Raw genomic sequence first — 22,614 nt, forward strand, 5'->3', positions numbered from 1 at the left:
TTCCAGAACCTGGCTATAATATTCCTAAGAGTTTTCTTTTGGGGATCTTTTTCAGGAGGTGATCAGTGGATTCCTTCAACCTCTATTTTGCCTTATGGTTCTAGAACTTCAGGGCGATTTTCCTTGAGAATTTCTTGGAGGATGATTTCTAGATTCTTTCCCTGGTCATGGCTTTCAAGTAGATCAATAATTTTTAAATTATCTCTCCTGGATTTATTTTCCAGGTCAGTGGTTTTTCCCATGAGATATTTCACATTGCCTTCTATTCTTTCATTTGTTTGGATCTGTTTAACATCATCTTGATTTCTCTTAAAGTCAATAGCTTCCCTTTACTCCAATCTAAATCCTAGGGAAAGATTAAACTCATTGAGCTTTTGAGATTCTTTTTCCATCTTGCAGATTTGGCTTTTCAAGGCATTCCTCTCCTCATTGCCTTTTTGAGCCTCTTTTGTAAATTGGGTTAGTCTGTTTTTTATGATGTTATTTTCTTCAAGTCAGGCTGTTGACTTGAAAAACATAATTTTCTTGCATCGTTCTCATTTCTCTTCCCAATTTTTCCTCCACTTCTGTTATCTGCTTCTTAAGGTCCTCTATGGCCTGTAACCAGCTCGTATTTTCCTTTGAAGCTTTGGTGCAAGAGTTCTGACTTCACTGTCATCCTCCTGTTCCATGCTTTGCTCCTTTTTGTCCCCAAAATAGGAGTCTAATGTTGGAATCTTCTGTTTGTTTTGCTTCCTTTGCCTGGTCATGTTGCCACTCAGTCACTTGAACCCTGGGCTTTTTACCACAGTAGGACTCTGCCACCAGACAGGGGAGCTTTCGTCTCAAATGCTGGGGTTTTCTCAGCTGCTGGAGGTATTAGTTGGGTGCCCTCTCTGATGCCTCCACACACTCTGGAAAGCTGGTTACACACCCCAGGACCTCTACCCTAGACTGCAATCCAGATCCAAGCAGGTTAAAGCAAGAGTGATTACCCCTCAGACTGGTCGCTTGGTCCCCCTACACTCTGCAGGCCAGGAGCTGCATTGTGGTGCTGGCATGGGGTCTCAGCGGCTTCTTGCCCTGGGGCAAAAGCTGACGCACTCCCAACTACTGGTCCCAAAGTCCACAGTGCACTGACCTCTCACTTTGTCCTATGCATCTATGTGTTGACGAATCTGGAAATGGCCACAGCTGCTGGTGATCTGGAGTCCCTCCAGCCAGCGGCTGGTCAGGCCGGCTCTGGGGCTAAAACCTGGAGCTCACAGGGGTCTGGGCTGGGCTCCCAGAGTGCTGTGCTAACCGATTCCTGCCAGCCTGCTGGGCTGTCCTCAGCGGGAGGTTAGCTTCTCTGTGTCATTTTGTGTGTTCTGCAGCTCCAAAGTTTGTTTAGAGACCCCTTTTACATGGATTAGGGAAAGTGGAAGCCGGAGCCAGGCGGAGGTCCTGCTTCTACTCCACCATCTTGACTCTGCTCCCAGTAGTTAAACTTTATAGCCAGGGTAGAGGTGGAAAAAGCTATTGATGTTTTGAAGCCAGATGAGAAAGGACAAGAAACAAATGAAATTTGGTGAAATACAGTTAAAATAAAGATGGACAAAGCACTTGTTAAGTGTGTACTCTGTCCTATCTGTAGCTATCCTATTTGTATCTGGGGATACAAAAACCAAAACTAAATAATGCATGATTAGCAGTCCTTACACATGAAGAAGAAAACCACCTACTTCTTGTATTTTAAAAATCACATTAATATACAGTTTATGAAGTGACTTGCCTGGAGAGAAAAATGGATCCTCCCTCCCTCCTTGGAGATTTTGAAGCAGAGGCTGCTATGCTCTAATGGAGATTCCTTTTGTGTATGGCTTGGATGGGATAGTTCCTGAAAGCCTCTCTGGAGTCCTGCCTGGACATAATTAACCCATTCAGCTCTGAACTCCTTGACACCTTGGATTCTCATCTTGCCATCTCCCATCGTCCTCCTGCTGCTGCTGCTGCTGCTGCAGCTGCTCCTCCTCCACCCACTAAATCAGTCCTTGGCAGGCCATCCCTAGGATGAATTAGTTCCTTCTTATCTTCACTGTGGTCATTTTCTGCTCAGCTGCTTAGAGTAGCCAAGAGTCTTCCTCTCTATGGTTACTGTTCATCTATTCTGTATCTTGTATGGACCAATACTGTTCCCATTTTACAGATGAGAGTAAGACAAGTTAAGGTACTTGTCTAGGGCCACACTGTTAATAAGGGTCTTAAGCTGGATATGAACTGGTCTTCCTGACTCCAAGTTTAGCTCTCTATACATTGTATCACAAGGGTGCCTAAAAAAATTGCCTTGTTTTCAAATGTCTATTGAATTATTTAGCAAAACGGAACAATCAAAATGCATCTTGCCCTTGAGGACAAAAAACATTATCTTAATCTAATCTAGACAGCTGGGTGGCACAGTGGATAGAACAGTAGACTTGTATTCAGGAAGATCAGGGTTCAAATCCTGCCTCAAACCCTTAGTAGCTGTGTGACCCCAGGCAAGTCACTTAACCTTTATCTGCCTCAGTTTACACATCTATAAATGGGATAATAATATCACCTGCTGCACAGGATTATTGTGAAGATCAAATCAGATATTTGTAAAGTGTGATATAAGCACATGTGAATAGATATGTGTGTACACATATGTATATGTCTAGTATATTTATATATGTATGTATATACACATATATGTATGTCACTGGTATTATTAAAAACTTAAACTCCCTCCTTCTTTGGATCTAGTCACCAATTCTGGGGTAGGGAGAATTAATAACATTACCTCTCTTGATTTGATGATTATCTTTTCCTCAAAACAGTTTGATTTTGTTACAAACTAAAATATAATACATTTTTACTTTGCCTGCAGTGAAGAAATTGACCGTTAGAACACTAAGGTCTGGGATTTAGTAAAAAACAAAAAAAAGAGTGTTGGGGTATGTCTGTCAGGTTGTAGGTTACTAGAGTTGGAGACTTTGAGCTAGAAAAAGGAAGGCCTTTCAGGCACAAAAAAAACACTCTATACCTCAGATGGGGTCTGAAGCAGGAAAAGTTCAGTTCCATAAAAAGGGACCGTTGAGATAAGGCATCTGCCCCTGGACATAGACTTCTGGCCTAGCTTGGTCCCCAGTCACTCTGCTGGAGTCTGTGAAGGGAAACTTGGTTGATCATCATTAGTCAAAATGGAATCTCTTGATTTAGGAAGTCTCAATCTGAAGCAAGAATGATGGTCAAAGCAGAGAGGCTCATCTCTGTTCTAGAGGTGAGCAATCTCAGGACTCTGAAGAAGTGGTTAGACAAGAGCCTTCTGCCAATCTAATATTTAAGTAAGGGTTATTGCAAGAGTATCATCATGTCTACCTGATCCAGAAGCAGAAGATGGTAAAGACTGCAGCTGCCCATTGAAGAAGGAGCCTGAGGAGTCAAGCAGAGATGCTTCACCCTAAGAAGAGGTGAAGCAGCCCTGTCTGGTCCTGTATGTCTGGGCTGTGTGTGTGTGTGTGTGTGTGTGTGTATAAAGGTAGAAGATTACAAGGCTGTTTACATATATGTATGTATGTATGATATGTATATATCTATATGTCTGTGGTCTTAATTTTTTTTTGGTGCTTTTTGGAAGTGGTAAGGAAGGGCAATTGGGGTTAAGTGACTTGTCCAAGGTCACACAGCTAGTTTTTTGTGTTAAGGATTTGAACTCAGGTTCTCCTGACTCCAGGGACAGTGCTCTATTCACTGAGGCACCTAGCTGCCCCCCTGTGGTCTTAATTTCTTTTTTTTTTTAAAGCAATTGGGGTTAAGTAACTTGCTCAAGGTTACACGGCCAGTGTTTCTGGGTGGGTGCTAAGTGTCTGAGCCCAGATTAGATCCCCAGGTCATCCCGACACTGGGGCCGGTGCCCTTACTAGCTGTGCTACCTAGCCGCCCCCTGTGGTTTTAATATCTAAAAAAATTATTATAAGCAGCTTGTATAACAATTTAAGGGTGGGGATTCCCCCAAGAAATTTCATGTAACCAAATAACCAGAACTATTTAAATTAAAAGGCAGTAGACAAACATCATTTATTCAACTGTGTCTCATGGTTTTGTTTGTTTTTAGCATTAATTGGAAGTCCACCCTCTTCTGAATTTCTCATCCCTGAACCAGGATGAGAAACTTCACCTCTCTCCACCCCATCCCCACTCCCACTCCCCATTTTCCTGATCTGGGATACCTTGAGGACACTTTATTTGTCCAAATGTGGTCTTAAGATTTGAAATGGGAGTGGGGGTGGGGTGTTGAAGATAAACAGGTGAGAGAGACAAAAGGGTGTGTTATAAACATGCTCAGTTTAGGAAAAAACAATACTTGTTGGAGAGCCAGAAAGGTTTTCATTATCTTTATTTTACATTTATTTTGTCCTGAATAAATGGATAGCCTCCTCAAAAGACTACAAAGAATCAGACAAATGCAAGCCATTTTATGCTGCTTCCATTTGAATTTCCTGCTTTGTTTCTCCCTTCTGAACTATAGGATTGGTCCCAGCTCTTCTGGGTTACAATCTTTCTGACCTGCCCATTACATAGGCTAGTTAAGCATGCATGTTAATGAAAAGTTGGTGACCATCCCTTGACCCCCATCTGGTCTAAGCCTGCTTAGCTCAGGCCCTTTCCAGGAGGAAACTTACAGATTTTTCCCAGCTATATGATTGAATTGGGTCCCTCTGTCCTTCCTCCCCACATCCTGATTTACACCTTCCTGCATTACCTGTGCAGGATCTGTTTTTGAAACACCCATTGTTCCTATAGAACTTTGTAGGAACCAAACTACTAGCATTTCTCACAATTCCCTCATTTTCTTTTTAATAAAGATTTGTTTTCCACACCCTTTAAGCTACCCCTTCCTCAAACTGTTTCAACATCAGCTCGAATTCCTCATCACTAGTGCAATCATGAGTCTTTTCTATTAGAATCTTTACCCCTCCATTATTGGACACATGTGTCTACCCTATCTTATTGACAGATTCTTGTACTATTCAAGTTATTAACCAAATAATACAAGGTAAACACATGGGTAGCAAGATTGCTCTGCCCAAGGCTAACAACACGATTCCTAACAATTGCTTCCACAAAGATCCAGTGAACCAGCCCATCCAGGATGTGCCAAACAGGGACATGGGCTAGTTTTCTAATATTATTAGTTATTTCTTTTACCACTTTTCCATTATTATCAATCTTTATGCAACAGTTTGACCAGTTCAGCTTACCACATACCCCTCCTTCTTCTGCTAGCAAATAGTCTAACACTAACCACTGCTGAATGACTGCCTCTCTTGTTTAAGTGGACTGATCAGCTAACAGGTCTAAAGCTCTGGCAGTTTGGTTAGTAAAAGTCTCTATTACTGTCTGAAGCCTCATGAACCTGTTTACTATGTAAAAGGGAGTCCTAATTCCCATCTCCCCTCTAGGTAAGATTGACTCATTGACAAATGATAAGGGGGCAGTCCACTTTATGAGTAAGGATACAGAGGCTCAAAAGAAAATAATAGCAAATAATCAATTGTCCCTTCAAAGTCCAAAACTCTCTTCTCACACAACTGTCTGGGGGGAGGCAGAATTATGTGATGTAAGTTCTCTGGTCCTTCAGTTGTTTGTTCCAGTCATTTTCAACCCTGCATCTCAGACTCCTTGTCTTCTGCCTTCTTTTGTCCATTCTCTTACAAAAGTGACCTTGGAACAATTTTAAATTATCACTCCTACCTTATACCCTTATCATTTTTACAAAATCAAAACTGGAATGTTGGCCAATCGTCTTGTTCAAGAAAATCACATTAGAACCCACTTTCTTATACTTTATATTAATCCATTATTAATTCCTCCACTGGGGGATCACTATGGAATTATTAACGGGCTCCAACACATACATAAATTCATTAAGAAATTAATTTTTAACACAATACATATCAAACAAAAAAAACCCAATTCCAGTCTCTGGTCATGTTATGCTTTTCTATAGTAGTTACAAAATAGACCACAAACCATTCTTCTTTTAACATTAACTAATTATAACAAAACTGAGACAAGAATGATATTAGCTAGGTAACAGGATAATATCCTCACAAGCCTCACATTTAACCCAGTTGTCCCCATCCTATTACAAAAACCTAATGGACCCTGACTTATACAGGAATACCTATACCAACAACAGATATTAAGTCTAAATAACTATTTATTGCTGTTTGTGCCAAAATCCTAAGCCTAACAACTCAATCTCATCATAACCTAAGATGTTCCAGAATCAATTATTTAAAAAACTTTTGATACTTTGCTTACAAAATCTTTGATTACAGAAATTTGCCATTAAGAGAGTAAGGGAATACCATCTCCCCAACTTCATGTCAATTCCAGGCGGAAGGTATGTCAAACTGCAAACTGCATCATTGAGCCAGGACTCTGCCAGTTGTCAGCAAGGAAATGTGAGAGAACATTTTGAAGTAGAAATGGTGTTAAAGCAATGTTTAATCTGAATTTTGTTGCATACAAATGGGTTTTAAAAAGATGTGATAAAAATTGGATAATTTGAAACTGTCATATTTGGTTATAAACAAGTAGTGATGTTAATACAGATGTTTGCTATGATGACAGATTTCCCATTTGAAATCTTGGTTATTATGAAAATGGATACAGTGGTTTAGGGTGATAATTTCCACATATTAATTATGAGATGAATGATTTTCTGTGCAAGGTGATTTGGAAATTTGTTCACCTATATTGATAATGGATTGTTTCAAGTTTTAAATACATAATAATGATTTAGGCATTGTACATTTCTAATTTGTGTGATCAAACAATTTCTCTTATAATCTAGATGTTAGGTTAAGAATTGTGCAAAAAAAAAAAAATAGGAGAGAATGAATGAGCTAGGATAAACTTCCAAGTTTTTTTCTATATTTCAGAGGAAGTTTCACCTAAACTTCTTATGAACTCTGTGCAAAATTTTTTTGTTGTAGAATTCCTATTCAGAAAATGAGACTTCTTGAAAAAATAATAGGGATGTGATTTTCAAGCTTGTTTCATCTAAGGATATATTTACTTATGTTAACCTGGAGGTTTATGGACTACCACATTCACTATCTATGTGAGATTCCAGGACAGCTAGGTGGTGCAGTGAACAGAGTACTGGCCCTGGAGGCAGGAGGACCTGAGTTCAAATTTGGCCTCAGACTTTAGTCCACCCTCCTTTTCATTTCAAATAAATAAAAAATCATACTCACCAATTTTCATCCTGCTTTTCTGCACCGTAGAACCTAGAGTGAGCTAAATGTCTAACAATTTATGCCCCAAGAGAAAGGCATTTTCCCACCTTATTTTGAAGTTTTAAACACATTGCCTGATATCAGATACATAGAAAATACAAACTTTAGGTTTGAGATGTAATTAGACCTGGATTAAAACTTTCAGCTTTCTTTTCCCTCCCAGCCCTTGCTTCCTCTGGGCTATCTGGGTTCTGATTCTCTATCAGTTCCAAAAGCTTCTAGTTCCACCTTCACATGCTCTCTCAGTCTTAAAAAAAAAATAATCCCTAAAGGTTTTCCTAGCTTCTTCTTTTGTTTTGTTTTTTAAGCAATCAGGGTTAAGTAACTTGCTCAAGGTTACAAGGCCAGTTATTTCTGGGTATGGTGCTAAGTATCTGAGCCCGGATCTGATCCCCAGGTCATCGGGACACTGGAGCCAGTGCTCTTACTCGATGAGCCACCTGACCACCCCTCCTAGCTGCTTCTTAAAACATCTCTCAACACAAACCATGAAATGTTTCACAAACACGCAGATAAGACATTACAGAGTGCCCACCAACTTAGAAACTAATTTAGAATTCTAATTCAGACTGGCCAAAAACTCAAATTTGTAATTTTACTGACTGACTTCTAGCCAATTTGAAAAGGATCATTCCCAGAGATCTCTGCCTCCCCCAGCACCAGTGCCATGCTGGGATATTTCCAAACCGTCCCCTAAGGGACTATTTTTGGAGGGGTGCCTTTTTCTCCTTCTTCTCATCCTACCTTCCTGACCTGAGACTTTGCTTTATAAATTCACTGTGACTTCCCTCTTCTATTCTTACAGGTTCAGGATAAGCCACCCACCTTTGGCTTGCCACTTTTAAGGTCCACTATTACCAGAAACTTTCTCAAACCTGAAGGATTCCCTAATCATCAAGGTGATACTTAAATTGTCAATTTGCTCACCCTGACCTGTGCACCGGATCTTCTGGTTGCCTGGCACAAATGCCTCTTATTACCCACATTCCTAGGTTTGATGGGGTACCTGGGGTCTAAATCAATTTGTAAGACCAGTTTGTACAATTGTAACTTCAATTTGTATTGTAAAATTGTAATCTGTAAAATCCCTTTCCCAGCCTCAAACTCTGCCCCTTCCCCCTATCCGAACTCTGCCTAGGCAACACCTTGTGATTCCTTTGTTCTTACTTAATTTCTTCATGTCTCCTCCGGTCTGGCCCAAATCTGATCTAAACTATCTATGCACTAAAGTCACAAGTTCCTCTCCGTCAGCTCTAACCTTCATCTATGCACTGAGGTCCCTTCCCTCCATCCAGTCAGCCCTGACAAAGGCAGCCCTACCCTTTAAAAGTAAAAGCATGTACCCCTCTCACTTTCAGGTCCCCTAAGGACTCATGCCCAAGAAGTGTAAAAATAAACTTCTACAACTCTCACTCCAATTAAGCCTGAGACTTTGAATTCTTTCCAGACGTTCTTGCAGGTTTTCTGGTCTTAGATAAAATCAGAATTCCTGCTGAACCTAGAGGGAGCCATCCCTCATCAGGTTCACAGCAATTTCCAAAAATAATCCCAGGAAGTTAGCAGTCTAACGAGGGGAAACCCCTGTCTGGGCATATTCAGGCCCTTGGAAACCAACTGGGTGCTACCTGTTCTCCATAGTGGGTTCCCCTTTCCAAAACTAAATCTTCGTAAGGAGCCCTCAAATTGTGGGAAACATGCTTATTCTAGAAAGAACAGTACTTGTTGTGAAGCCAGGAAAGTTTGCATTTTATTTTACATTTATTTTACATTCTGAGTGAATGGAGAGTATGCTTTCTCAGACAGATGTAAGCTGTTTTATGCTTACAAATTTCCCAATACGAATTTCCCCGCTTGTTCTCTATTGCCTAGATGCAACCTCCTGAACCACCCACTTCACCTTCCCTTACTTGATATGTTCCCCCTGAAACAGTTTGTTAAGCATGTGCACAAGCTTCTGACCTTTTACCTAATTAGAAGCCTGGATCTGCTAGGTCACAGCTCTGATTAGAACCAGTCACCTCTGACTTACATTCTGTTATCATTCAAAGTTGGGAGAAGTTTTAATACTGTGGAAACAGAATTCCTTCTTTTGTTTCCCACAGGGTTTTACCATTTCCTTCTCCAACTCACTTGACAGATGAGGAACTGAGGCAAACTGAGTTAAGTGAGAAGCCCATGATCAAATAACTAATTAAGTGTCTGAGGTCAGATATGAACTCAGGAAGATAAATCTTCTTGACTCCAGAACCCAGACGCTATACACTGGCCACCTAGCTATCCTCAAAGCTCGTAAAAAAAATAATAAAACAACAACAAAAATAAAATATGTATTTACTTTAGGTCTCTTTTGAAGGTACCAATTAGTACTCTTTTCCCTCCTGAGCTGCCCAGTTCTTCCACAAGTCCAGAAGGCAGATTCCTAGCAACCTTTTCCCCACCACTAAGGTCATGATTTTAGGCAAGTCAATTCATGCTCACCAGACCTCAGGTTCCTCATTCATAAAATAAGGGGTTTGGACTAAATTGCCTCTGAGATCCCTTTCAGTTCTGAATCTAGAACCTTTTCTTCTTTCCTCAAACCTCCCATGGTTCTCCCTCCCTCCCACTATGTCAGCTGAGAACCTTGCTTAATATTTTACAGGAAAAAAATGTGACCATTTCACTGTGAGCTCCTCTTCTCCCCTCTTCCTCATCTTCTACCACTCAGAGTCCTTCTATTTCCTCCTTCACACCTCTCATGTGATGAGGGGACCTTACTTCTTTTCTAGACTAACCTGCTCAAGGGATCCCATTCCTTCCAGGCTCCTCCAACTTACTGCCAAACTGTGCATTTTGTATTTGATCCTGGAGGCAATAAGGAGTCAGCTTCCCTCTGTCCCTTACGTTCAGTCTTTCCCTATCTATTGGCCCATTCTCTACTGCCCCTGTCTCCCCATTCTGAAAAATCCCTCACTTGATTTTTACATCCCCACAGTTGTCCTATATGTCTTTTACCCTTTCTAGCTAAACTCCTCAGAAAGGCCGTCAACAATAGGTGACTCCACTTTCTCTCCTCTCACTCCCTTCTTAACCTCTGACAATGTGCCTTATCCTTCCACTGAAACTGATCTCTTCAAAATTATTAATGAATGATCTCTTGGGAGCTGACTCCAATGACCTCTTCTCAATCCTCACTCTCCTTGACCTGTCCAACGCCTCTGACACTACTGATCACTCCTCTCTCTGGGTTTTAGGAGCACTACACTTTCCTGGTTCTTCTCCTACTCACCAGCCGGCTCCTTCTCAGTTCCTTTGCTGTGTTCTCATCCAGATCATGGTTTCTAAGTGTAGGTGTCCCTCAGGATTCTGTCCTGGGCCTTCTCTTCTCCCTCTATACTACTTCACTCAGTGATCTCATCAGCTACCATGGATTGAATTACCATCTTTATGCTGATGCTTTTCAAATCTGCCCATCCTGACCCAATCTCTCTCCTGACCTCCAATTTCTCATTTCCAACTGCCTTTCAGAACATCTTAAATTGGATGGTCCAGTAGGCAGGTTAAACTTAATCTGCTCAAAACAGGACTCTATCTTTTCCCCTAAATCCTCCCCTGCTCCTTCCTTCCCGATTTCTGTAGAAGGCAACACTATCTTTCCAGTCCCTCCTATTTGCAACCCAGGTGTCATATTTGACTGCTCACTCTTCTTTACCCCCTTGGTTCCTCCCCAACCTCCCAAGCTGTTGCCAAGACCTGTTGATTTCACTTTTGCAACATCTCAAACACACTCCCTTCTTTCCTCTGACACTGTCATCACTCTAGGGCAAGCACTCAGTACCTCATGCTATATCCTGCTAATGGGTCAGCCTGCCTTAAGTCTTTCTCCCTCCAATCCATTCTCCATTCAATACCAATATGATTTTCCTAATGTGCAGATCAGATCGTGTCTCACCCTCACCACTTTCTCAATAAACTCCAGAGGCTCCTTATTCCTTCCAAGATCAAATACAGAACACTCTGTTTTTAGCCCTTTAGGACTTAGTCTCCTCCTATCTTCTGACAAAAGTTCGGTGACACTGGACTTTTTACTATTCCTTTAAGAGGTGCTCCATTTCTCCCTGCTTCTGGCGTTTTCTCTGTCTCCAATGGTCGGCATGCTCTCCTTCCTCAACTTCCTCTGCTGACTTCCCTGGATGAAATCCCTTCTTTCCCAAATAAAGAAATCTTTCCCAAGCCCTTGTAATTTAAGAGCTTTCCCAGAAAATGACAGAACCGATCCTCCCCAGGAGTTTTCTCACTTCTACAAAGTCGCAGAACAGCCCCCAAAAGACTCCGCGCCCGGGGGGAGGGGACCCAGAGGACCTCCCCTTTCACTCTATCTAGCCTAACTCCAGGGTGCCTAGGGTCAGTTTCCATGGCCATGACCCTGAATCTGACTCCCGGGCCCCGCAGCCTGTGGGAAGAGCCCGTGGCGATCACAGTGCACGGTCTGGCCCCGGCCCAGCAGGTCACCCTGCGCGCCTCCCTCCGCGATGAGAAAGGGGCGCTCTTCCGGGCCTCCGCCCGCTACCAGGCGGACGCGGGAGGGCAGCTGGACCTGGCGCGGACGCCAGCTCTGGGGGGCAGCCACAGCGGCGTGGAGCCCATGGGGCTCTTCTTTTTCAGTCTGAAAAGCTCTATTGGCGACTAGTCAAGCGGGACGTGCAGATCCCCTTCCTGGTGGACCTGGAGGTGTATGAGGGTCACGACCCCTAGCCCACCAAGCTGCTGGCACAGGTGGTCCACGAGCGGAGCTTCCTGCGGCCAGGGGTGAAGAGGACCCCAGTGCGAGAGGGCAGCGTGCGGGGCACCCTCTTCCTGCCTCCCGGTGAGTGTCCCTCCACTGTACATCCCTCTCCCTCCCCACTCTGCTTTTCTTCTCTGACTCCTTATCTAAACACTGATCATCCTTCTTTCTTTCCATCTCCAAGAGCAGGAACTTCTGGCATTCTGAAGTTCCCTGGATCCCCCTGACATTCTAAAAGAATCTCGAGGTATCAGAGGGATGGATGGACATCTCTCGGGGTTTGGGGAGGGAAGCATTAAGGAGCTGGCTTGGAAATCAGTCTAAGGTCCTTTCCAATTCTAAATCCTGATTTCTGCTATATAACTGTGGGGTTTGAAGTCCCAGGTTCAAGTCCAGCAATCCACCACTAGACCGCTCCAAATCTCAATTCCATAAAGCAAACATTTGTGATGGTCTATTACGCTTAAGCTATTCGTGGAAGGTTAAGCTACGTGGGGCATCATCAAACACTGATAACACAAGTCTCTGTTGTCTAAATCCCAACCTCGGGAAACTCCTGACCAAAGTACAGCTTTCAATAATGAGTCTTTTAACAATTTGAAGACCCTCATTTATACAGGGATTGTGTTTTATGTTAGTGGAAAGTTGTCCCCCCCAGAGACAAGATCATTGCTACTTGAAATGTTAAAGTCAGTTAACAACAACAATAAAAAAAGTGGGGACATAAAAAGGAATTACAGGAATAAACGGGCAAACAAGCTGTTAAACTACCTGTGGATATTGTGATTGTATTTTTTTGAAAATCTAAGAGAATGGAGAAAAAAATTGAGGTAACAAATTACTTTGGCAGGAAAGTGAGACAAATTGAGGGAATTTTTATTGAAAGTGACATGTGGAATTTATTATATCCTTTGTGAAATGGAAATTCCTGATTTCATATATAATCCTCTATTATATGTTCTAAAATACAGGTGTGTATCTATATATCTATATATAAATGCCTTTTCTGGTGTCTAAATTCCAGATAAAAATTTAAATTTTTTGAAGTAAGGATTAAAAATTAATTGGAGATGAGATAGTTGCACCCATTCAAAGACTTAGAGTTGAAACAAAGATGGCCCAATTTATCCTTACAAAGATGTCAGTCTAGGAGAGGTAGACTCTCATAGTTTCTGGACCAAACAAAAACAATTGCTATTTATTCTAAGCAAAACCTAAACAATAAGCCGCAGAGGCTCCATTGGGGCTCTTATTGGCCATTCAGTGAAAGCCAGAACGATTTGGCTTTGAAGGCATTGTCTGGTATCTCCATTTAAAAGACAATGAGCTTTTTAAAAACCTGTCTTTTCAGAACTATATTTCAAGAAATAAAAAATGAAAACTGCACAGGACAAAAAATAAATTGTCCTAGATTTTTAAAAAATAATAAAAAAAATTGATCCTATAACATTTTCTCATTAATCCTTTTTTATAAGTAATTGATTTTGCCCTATAACTGCTTTTGTCTTATAACTACTTAAGTTATGGCTCTTTGTCTTTGAACTTAGTTCAGAAGTTCAGCTGGACTTTAATCATAATGGCTTAAGTAAAAAAAAAAAATCCAGCTTTCTTGCTCAAGGAATTCTGCTAACATTGGGGAATGTGTGAGAAAGCAAGAGAGTTTGGGTCTGATATATATATCTTTCCTCCACCAAACTATCCTTCAAGGATTTCTAGCTTGTTGTCTAAAAGTGTGGACCACTATCTCACACCTAGACTCAAACAAAGAGTGCTTCTTGAACTCATGAGAGAGCAGGGGGTTTATTGCTAGTCCCCATTACCAAAATTCCAGGCAATCATGTTGGTCCCTATGTCTCACCTCTGTAACCATTCGTGATGCCCTTAATTCCATGTCTCTACCCTGTTCTGTTCTTTGTTTTACACATCCAAAACTTCTTTGTGGTAGAGCTGCAGTTTGGGTTGGGCAAATAGGTCTGTGTCTCCAGGGCATGCAGCCTTGGAGGAGGGGTGCTTTTATCCTAGCTGAGTGCCCTTCCTTCCAACCTTAACCTTTGCCCCTGCATCCCAGGCCATTTCCAGTCATCTGAACTTTTGTCTGGCTGCTGGAATTCTATGACTCTGGAAGAGAAAGTGAGGCTAATGACTTTGTTTAGCTCTGCCTCACTTAAATACAGGTCACAAACAAGTCAAAATATCACCCTCCTGATGTCATTGGTCCTCTTAGAGAATGAAGGACCAAGAACTTCCCCCAAAAAAAGTAAACTGTCCTTTTTTTGGAGGACTGGCATTAATGGAGCACTAGTCATTGACTCATTTATTGACAGCATGCCTATGCTAATAAATGCTATCTTTCTCAGAGATCTGCCTCAGTTTATCCTTTCCTTAATTTTCCATTGAAACAAGACACTAGTTATATACTCTGGGAAAGTCACTTAACCTCTGATACTTCAGTTTCCTCAGTTGTAAAATGAAGGTGATAGTAATAGAACCTTCCTCACAGGATTGTTGTGAGGATCAAATGCTTAGAACATTGCCTGGCACATAGTAAGCACTATATAAATGTTAGCTATTTATTTTCCAGTTAATTAAGTTGTTTTTAATCACAGTGTGCAGATGTAACCAGGTACATTCTTTCCAGTGCACATGCAGGAGTGAACAAGGAGTCTTATGGTGTCTCAGAATGTGTTACCTAAGAGCAAACAACTTGACTATCCTTAGAATTCAGAGGGAAGACTTTAAAGGGAATGCTTTATGACTTTGACTTTCTTATAGGTTCAGGGCCTTTCCCTGGGATCATCGACATCTTTGGAGCTGGAGGAGGCCTGTTTTGAGCCAGCCTGTTGGCTGGACATGGCTTTGTTGTGCTGGCCCTGGCATACTATGCCTTTGAGGACCTCCCCAAAGACATGAGGGAACTTCATCTGGAATACTTTGAAGAGGCTGTCCAGTACCTGAAAAACCACCCCCAGGTTGTCTTCTCATTTTGTGACTTCTCTCTTCTCTGGGTTTCTTTGATTCTGGGGGTAGATGCTTTCCCTGATTGGTCTTCATTTTTAGAAATTGTACCAGGAATGAAACCTCCTATTATAAGTGTTCATTGGGAAGTGGAGGGGTTTACTATTTCCTTCTATAGTTCATTTTATAGGTGAGGAAACTGAGGCAAAGAGGGTTAAGTGACTTGTCCAGGGTCACACAGCTGGTTAAGTGTTTGAGGGCAGATTTGAACTCAAAATAGGCATTCTATCAACTTTGTCACCTAAGTGCATATTTTTCTTTGAAAATTTTCCCTATTTCAAAGCTTATTTTAACACTGTTGAATTGTTCTCTTGTTTGGAAAGAGAAAACTGAGACAAATGAAAATCACCTCTGGTTAATGATTATCTGTGTGACCTTTGGAAGACACAGGTTTTTAACCTCCCTGGGCTATAGTTTCCTTATTTTTAAAATGAGTGAATTATGGGGCAGCTAGGTGTCGAAGTGAGTAGAGCACCTGCCCTACAGTCAAGAGGACCTGAGTTAGGATCTGGCCTCAGGCACTCACACACACACACACACACACACACACAAAACTTGCTGTGTAACCTTGGGCAAGTAACTTAACCGCAATAGCCCTCCAAAACATAAAAATAAAATAAATAAATAAATAAAATGAGTGAATTAGGGTAGATATCTCTTCAGATCCAGGACCTAAGGAAGAATATCAGTGAGGAATGACTTGTTGTATGCAGACTGTCCACCTGCCCCAAATTTTATCATCAGCCTGCCAGTGTCCTTAGTACAGTCATTAATAGATTGGAAAAGAAGTGAGGGGAGAGTTTTCTCCCAAAGGCCTCAAATTAAATACATAATCAGCTCTCTACCATTGGTATGGGATTCACTGTGGGTCAGAAGGAGGGAAGGAAGGATTTATTAAATGCCTACTAGGTACCATGCTGAGGGCTTTGTAAATATTATCTGATTTGATCCTCACAACAACTCTTTGAGGTAGGTAGGTGCTGTTATTATCCCTAATTTACAATTGAGAAAACGGAGGCAAACAGAGGGCAAGTGAACTTTTGAGGATCCTGTGACTGATCAGTACCTGAGGCAGTATTTGAACTCAGTTCTTCCTGACTGTAGGAGGTACTAAGTACTATAACGCAACCACACTGGCCCAGGATGGGTGCTAGTATAGGTTCTTAGATCTGCTTTGCCAGGAAAAAAATAGCTATTGAAGGGATGAACAATCCTTTTTTAAATTACATTCACTAGTTCAGGGGAAAGTCAGCACCATGAACTTCAGAGAAAATACAAGCAGAGAAATAAAGACCAACAGATAGGACTCTGACTGCCTGAATCAAAGCAATATTACTATATACTTTACATACTTCCCTGAATCGAGAGAGCCATCACATATGAGCAGTAAGGGGAGCTCTGAATATAGGGCCACTCAGAATCTTGACCAGGAAATTACAAGATCCTTCTCATAATCGAACCCCCAAAGCAAAATACCAACTCAGAGTATATATACACTTCTCAGAGCCAGATGGCATCACATGCCTAGGGACTCAGTGCCTATTTAGAATTAGCAAAAGCAAGGCTCCCCTAAGCAAGCTTCCTTTAGTGGGCTCCACATGAGGTGTATTAATGGGCGGGGAAAATTTTATATCCTATTAACATAAGTTGTATGACATCCATTGTATGACTCAACTTTCTTGAATTTTATGTCATTCTGTGATTATGGGCAAGTATTTGTACCTCAGTTTCTAATCTGAAAAATGGAAATGATAATATTTCTAATATAGGGTCAAAATGAAAATGCTCTTTAACATGATATCTACATTTCATGTTGATATGAGCAGGGGTTATTGCAAAACTTAGTAAGATCCAAAAATATCTCTTAGGGCAAAAGTAAAGCTATTGCTAAGTTTATCCTTTTTTTTTTTTTTGAGGCATTCAATGTAAGTGTCTGAATCCAGATTTGAACTCAGGTCCTCCTGACTCCAGGGCTGGTGCTCTCTCCACTACACCTCCTATCTGCCCCTTTTTCTTAAGTCACAACATTATTCTCATTCCTTCTCTGACTTTTTTTCTCAGGTAAAGGGTCCAGGAGTTGGGCTACTTGGACTTTCTAAAGGGGGTGATCCATGGCTTCCCATTTGAAGGACATCACAGCCATATCCACCATCAATGGCTCAGTGGCAAATGCAGGGTGTGTGCTACACTATAAGGGTATGACCATTCCCCCATTGAAGAGTGACCCAAAACATATCAAGATGACTGAAGATGGGTTTGTGGACATCATTGATGCTCTCAACAATCCTTTTGAAGAACCCAACCAAAAAAGCTTAATTTCTATTGAGAAGGCTGAGAGCTGCTTCTTGTTTCTTGTTTGTCTGGATGACCACAATTGGAAAAGTGAATTCTTTGCCAATGAAGCTGCCAAATTGTTACAAGCCCATGGGAAGAAAAAACCTGAGATTATCTGCTTCCCTGCAACAGGACACTACACTGAGCCCCCATATGTCCTTGTGTGCCTGGTTTCCTTTCACCCTTTGCCAGGCAAACATGTGATCTGGGGAGAAGTTAGGGCTCACTCCATGGCCCAAGTTGATGCTTGGAAACAGCTCCAAGCCTTCTTCCACAAACATTTAGGAAATGATTAGATAACACATCCCCCCAAATTGTAATGCACCATTTAGAAGAGTAATGACCTGGGGATCAAATCTGGGCTCAGATACTCAGCACCACAACCAGAAATAACTGGCCATGTAACCTTGAGCAAGTTACTTAACCCCGATTGCTTTAAAAAACAAAACAAAAACAAATAAGATGTTAGGTTTAGGATCTGGTACCAAACTTGATGTGCTGTTCATAGCAAAAGCCTTATCCTTACCTGTTTATGGAAGTGGTCCAAGTGTGGCATCCGATCCCAGGGGCTATGGTACCCAAGCGTATTTGGTGCTAGATGGCCCTGATATACAAAAAAAATACAGAAAAGGTAGGGCATGAGATAGTTCAACCACTTCCTTAGGCTGGACAAGTGGACCACCAAAGTCAGGAAAGCTGTGCCCATCTAAATTACAGATGTATCCTCATCAAAGATTCTTTTTCTATTCTGATTGTCTTTGCCCTGCAATGAATTGTATGTTATTTTGTGAGTATCCCATTTTGTTTCAATCTCACTCCTCAGGTACCAAACCAGTGTGGATTAGGCCTGGTCTATTATATGCATTCACCTGTATGGAACAGTGAGCAAATGTATTCTTTTCCAGTCCTCCCCTATTTGTGAGCCTAAGAAGAAGGAATTTCTGTGTGGGAGATGAATGTCTGATCATATCTTTTCCCTCCCCCTCAGCACCTTGGTGCCTTAGTGTCTATGACTTAGTATCCTGACTCCAAGCCTCTTTGCTCCTTTCCCCAACAGGACCTCTCATACTAACGAACCCATTCTATCCAAGACATAAGAGCCTGTCTCTATATCCCAAGACCTCTAATAGACCATAAAATTAAAAACTGATTTTAATTCTATTTTTAAAAGATTTATTCAAGCTAGATTTAATATTCCCTTTGTAATTACTTTTCCTTACAAACTTCACCTACCACTCACATCCCAGAGAAACTTGCCTAAAGGTCAAGCTTTACCTCCACCTTTGTAACCCTACCCATCACCCACTTTCTGAACAAACCTGATTAACCTAAAAGATCAAATCTTATCAGTTTAAAGTATTGTGTTATTGTTTAGTTATGAACTGAGGAAGATGAATCTTCCTGAATCCAGGACCCACATGCCATCTACTGTGCCACCTAGCTGCCCTCAAAGTTAACTCAAATTAATAAAACAATTTAAAAAACTTATTTACTTTGCTTTAGATCTTTTTTAAAAAGTACTAATTAGTAGTGTACTCTTTTCTCGTCAGCTCCCCAGTTCTTCCACAAGTCCAGAAACTGGATTCCCAGAAAACTTTTCTCCACCACCAAGGTTATGATGAATTTAGACAAGTCAATTCCTGCTCTCTAGACATCAGTTTCCTCATTCATAAAATAAGGGATTTGGACAATTACCTCTGCTGTCCCTTCTAGCTTTGAATCTAGAACTTTTTCTTATTTCCTCAAACCTCCCATGGTTCTCCCTCCCTCCCACTCTCTCAGCTGAGAACCTTGCCTAATATTTTACAGAAAAAAATGAGATCATTTCACTGTGAGTTCCCCCTCCTCCCCTCTTCATCTCTGTTTGCCACTCGGAGGCCTTCTGCCACAATTTCTTACTTCACCCCTCTCATGTGATGAGGGGGCCTTTCTTCTTACCAAGACTAACCTGCTCAAGCCGTCCCATTCCATCCAGGCTCCCCTGAGCATTTTGTATTTGATCCTGAAAGTAAGAAGGAGCCAGACTCACTCTTTTGCTTGGTCCAATATTCCCCTGTCTATTGGTTCATTCTCTACTGCTCATGTCTCCCCATTCAGAAGAAGCCCTCACTTGACCTTTCCATCCCCACTGCTGTCCTATAGGTCCTCGGTCTCCTAGCCCAGAGTCAATGTAAATTGTAAGTAGTAACTGTTTCTCTTTTGGTCAACAACCCTAAGGGTCTCCCCTCCCAGTTTGATTTTGTTTGGTTAAGGGAACCTTCCCTAGACTCACTTCTTAAAGAGGTCTATTCACTAAATGGGTGTTATCACACTCAAAGTGAGAACCTTCAAATACCTTAGCCTAAAAGGGCCAGTGTCTCCCATTGAATCCTGGGCTATCTCCTGTCATCCTGATGAATATCTGGCCACTGGATCCAGATGGTTCTGGAGGAGAAAGTGAGACTGGTGACCTTACACAGCCCTTCCTTACTCAAATCAAAGCCAACTGCAAGTTATGTCATCATCTCCCTGATGTCATGGCTTTCTTCAAGAAGGAAGAACAGACACAATAGTTAAACTCCTCAAAAAGGTAGTCTACAATAGGTGACAATGATGGGGTACCTGGGGTCTAAACCAGTTTGTACAATTGTAACTGCAATTTGTATTGTAAAATTGTAATCTGTAAAATCCCTTTCCCAGCCTCGGGCTCTGCCCCTTCCCCCTATCCGAACTCTGCCTAGGCAGCACCTTGTGATTCCTTTGTTCTTACTTAATCTCTTCATGTCTCCTCCGGTCTGGCCCAAATCTGATCTAAACTATCTATGCACTAAAGTCACAAGTTCCTCTCCGTCAGCTCTAACCTTCATCTATGCACTGAGGTCCCTTCCCTCCATCCAGTCTGCCCTGACAATGGCAGCCCTACCCTTTAAAAGTAAAAGCATGTACCCCTCTCACTCACTGGTCCCCTAAAGGACTCTTGCCCGCTTCTTATAGAAGCGCAACAATAAACTTCTACAACTCTCACTTCAATTAAACCTGAGACCTTGAACTCTTTCCAGACGCCACTGCAGGTTTTCTGGTCTTAGATAAGATCAAAATTCCTGCTGAACCTATTGGGATTCCGTCCCTCATCAACTCCACTCTCTCTCACTCCCTTCTTAACCTCTGACAATGTGACTTCTGGTCTTATCCTTCCACTGAAACTGATCTTTCTAAAGTAAGTAATGATCTCTTAGGTGCTAAATCCAATAACCTTTTCTCAATGCTCATTCTCCTCGACCTGTCCAAAGCCTCTGACACTGTCAGTCACTCCTCTCTCTGGGTTTTAGGAACCCTACTCTCTCCTGGTTCTTCTACTCACCAGCCTGTTCCTTCTCAGTTTCCTTTGCTGTGTTCTCATCCAGATCATGGCTTCTAACTGTAGGTGTCCCTCTGGATTCTGTCCTGGGCCCTCTTCTCTTCTCCCTCAGTGATCTTATCAGCTACCGTGGGTCGAATTACCATCTCTATGCTGATGCTTTTCAAATCTGCTCATCCTGCCCCAATCCTCTCCTGACCTCCAATCTCTCTTCTCCAACTGCCTTTCAGACATCTTAAATTGGAATTGTCCAATAGACAGTTTAGACTTAGTTTGCTCAAAACAGAACTCTATCCCTCTGCACACTCTCCTGCTCCTTCTTTCACTGTTCCTGGAGGGCAATCCCCTCCTCCCAGTCCCTTAGATTTTCAACCTAGGTGTCAGGCTAAACTGCTCACTCTTCCACGGACTTCCCTCCTTCTCCCCTTTTCCCCCTCCACCCTCTTCAGAACCCCAAGCTGTTGCCAAAGCCTGTGGATTTCATTTTTGCAACATATCTCAAGTACACTCTCTTCTTTCCTCGGACTCTGCCATCACTCTAGGGCAAGCCCTCAGCACCTCCAGCAATAACCTGTCAAAGGGTCAGTCTGTCTTAAGTCTCTCTCTATCCAATCCATTCTCCAGCCCCCAAAGTGATTTTTCCTAAATCGCAAATTAGATGGTGTCACACCCTCACTCCCTTCTCAACAGACCCCAGAGGCTCCTGGTTGCCCCCGGGATCAAATGCAGAATGCCCTGTTTGTCATTCAAAGAGCCCTTTAGCACCTAGTCTCCTCCCATCTTCTGAGCCTGTAACACTGGACTCCTTGTTATTCCTTTAACTAAGCGCTCCATTCCTTCCTGCTCCTGACGTTTTCTCTGGCAGCCTTCAATGCTTGGCATGCTCTCCCTCCTCACCTCCCCCTGCGGACTTCCCTGGCAGAATCCCATCTTTTCAAGAAAGCTTTCCCAAGCACTCTTAATTCCAGGGCTTTCCCTGAAAACGACAGAACCACGGAAAGAAGGGAAGGACTTTGAACTACACACAGCGTCTATCCCAGGTTCCCCGCCTCCCAGGAACTTTCTCGCTTCTTCTTCATCTTTTTTTTTTTTCACTTTGTAAGGTCTTTATTTGGCCAGAGAAAATACATGGTAACGTCCCAACATTCACCCATTGCTCTGTTTGACTGCCAACCTCTTGTATCTCTCTTCAGCAATGGTGAGGCGGATGCCCTTGCCTCGGGGCAGAGAAGTCCAAGGCTTGTTACCTTTGCCAATAACGAAAATGTTGGCAAGCCTGGTGGCAAAGCTGTTGCCATTGGCATCCTTCACTTGGACCACATAGAAGGAGCCTGGGTATCTCTCCCTGTTGGTGATCACACCAATTCGACCCAAGTTAGCTCCGCCAGTGACCATACACAGATTCCCAGTATCAAACTTGATGAAATCTGTGATTTTGGCAGTATCCAGATCAATCTGAATGGTATCGTTCACTTTGATGAGTGGATCTGGGTTAGCGGATGGTGTGGGCATCATGGGTCACCAGATGGGGAATGGCCTTGGTTCCCACAAAGGTCTTCCTCACTTTGCACAACTTATACTTTGCCTCTTCAGTTGTGTTTCGATGAACAACAAAGCGGCCCTTGGTGTCATAAACCATGAAGCCAATGGGGTAGGTTGTGTCTGCGCGGACCTTCCCATCAATCTTAATAAAGCGCTGCATGAAGATCTTCTTGACCCTGTGAGGGCATACTTGAGTCGGTTTCGGAGAAAGATGATGAGTGGCAGGCACTCTCAGCCTGTGGATCGTCTGGGAGCAAACACGCGGATCAGCTTCTGCAGCATCCAGTGCTTGGGTGAGGCGACGCGCTTCAGGTGTTTCTTGGGTCCAA

The 22,614-nt window shown here is 42.3% G+C and overlaps 2 pseudogenes; one reads left to right on the top strand and one right to left on the bottom strand.

The window, feature by feature from the left end:
* Positions 1-11,624: 11,624 nt before the first annotated feature.
* Positions 11,625-18,894, top strand: LOC138164048 (acyl-coenzyme A thioesterase 1-like; annotated as a pseudogene).
* Positions 18,895-21,817: 2,923 nt separating this feature from the next.
* Positions 21,818-22,614, bottom strand: LOC138164384 (small ribosomal subunit protein eS4, X isoform-like; annotated as a pseudogene).

The sequence above is a fragment of the Petaurus breviceps genome, unplaced genomic scaffold, assembly GCF_028583685.1.
Source record: "Petaurus breviceps papuanus isolate PSGF00001 unplaced genomic scaffold, PetGlider_PUasm1.0 189, whole genome shotgun sequence".
Lineage (NCBI taxonomy): Eukaryota > Metazoa > Chordata > Mammalia > Diprotodontia > Petauridae > Petaurus > Petaurus breviceps.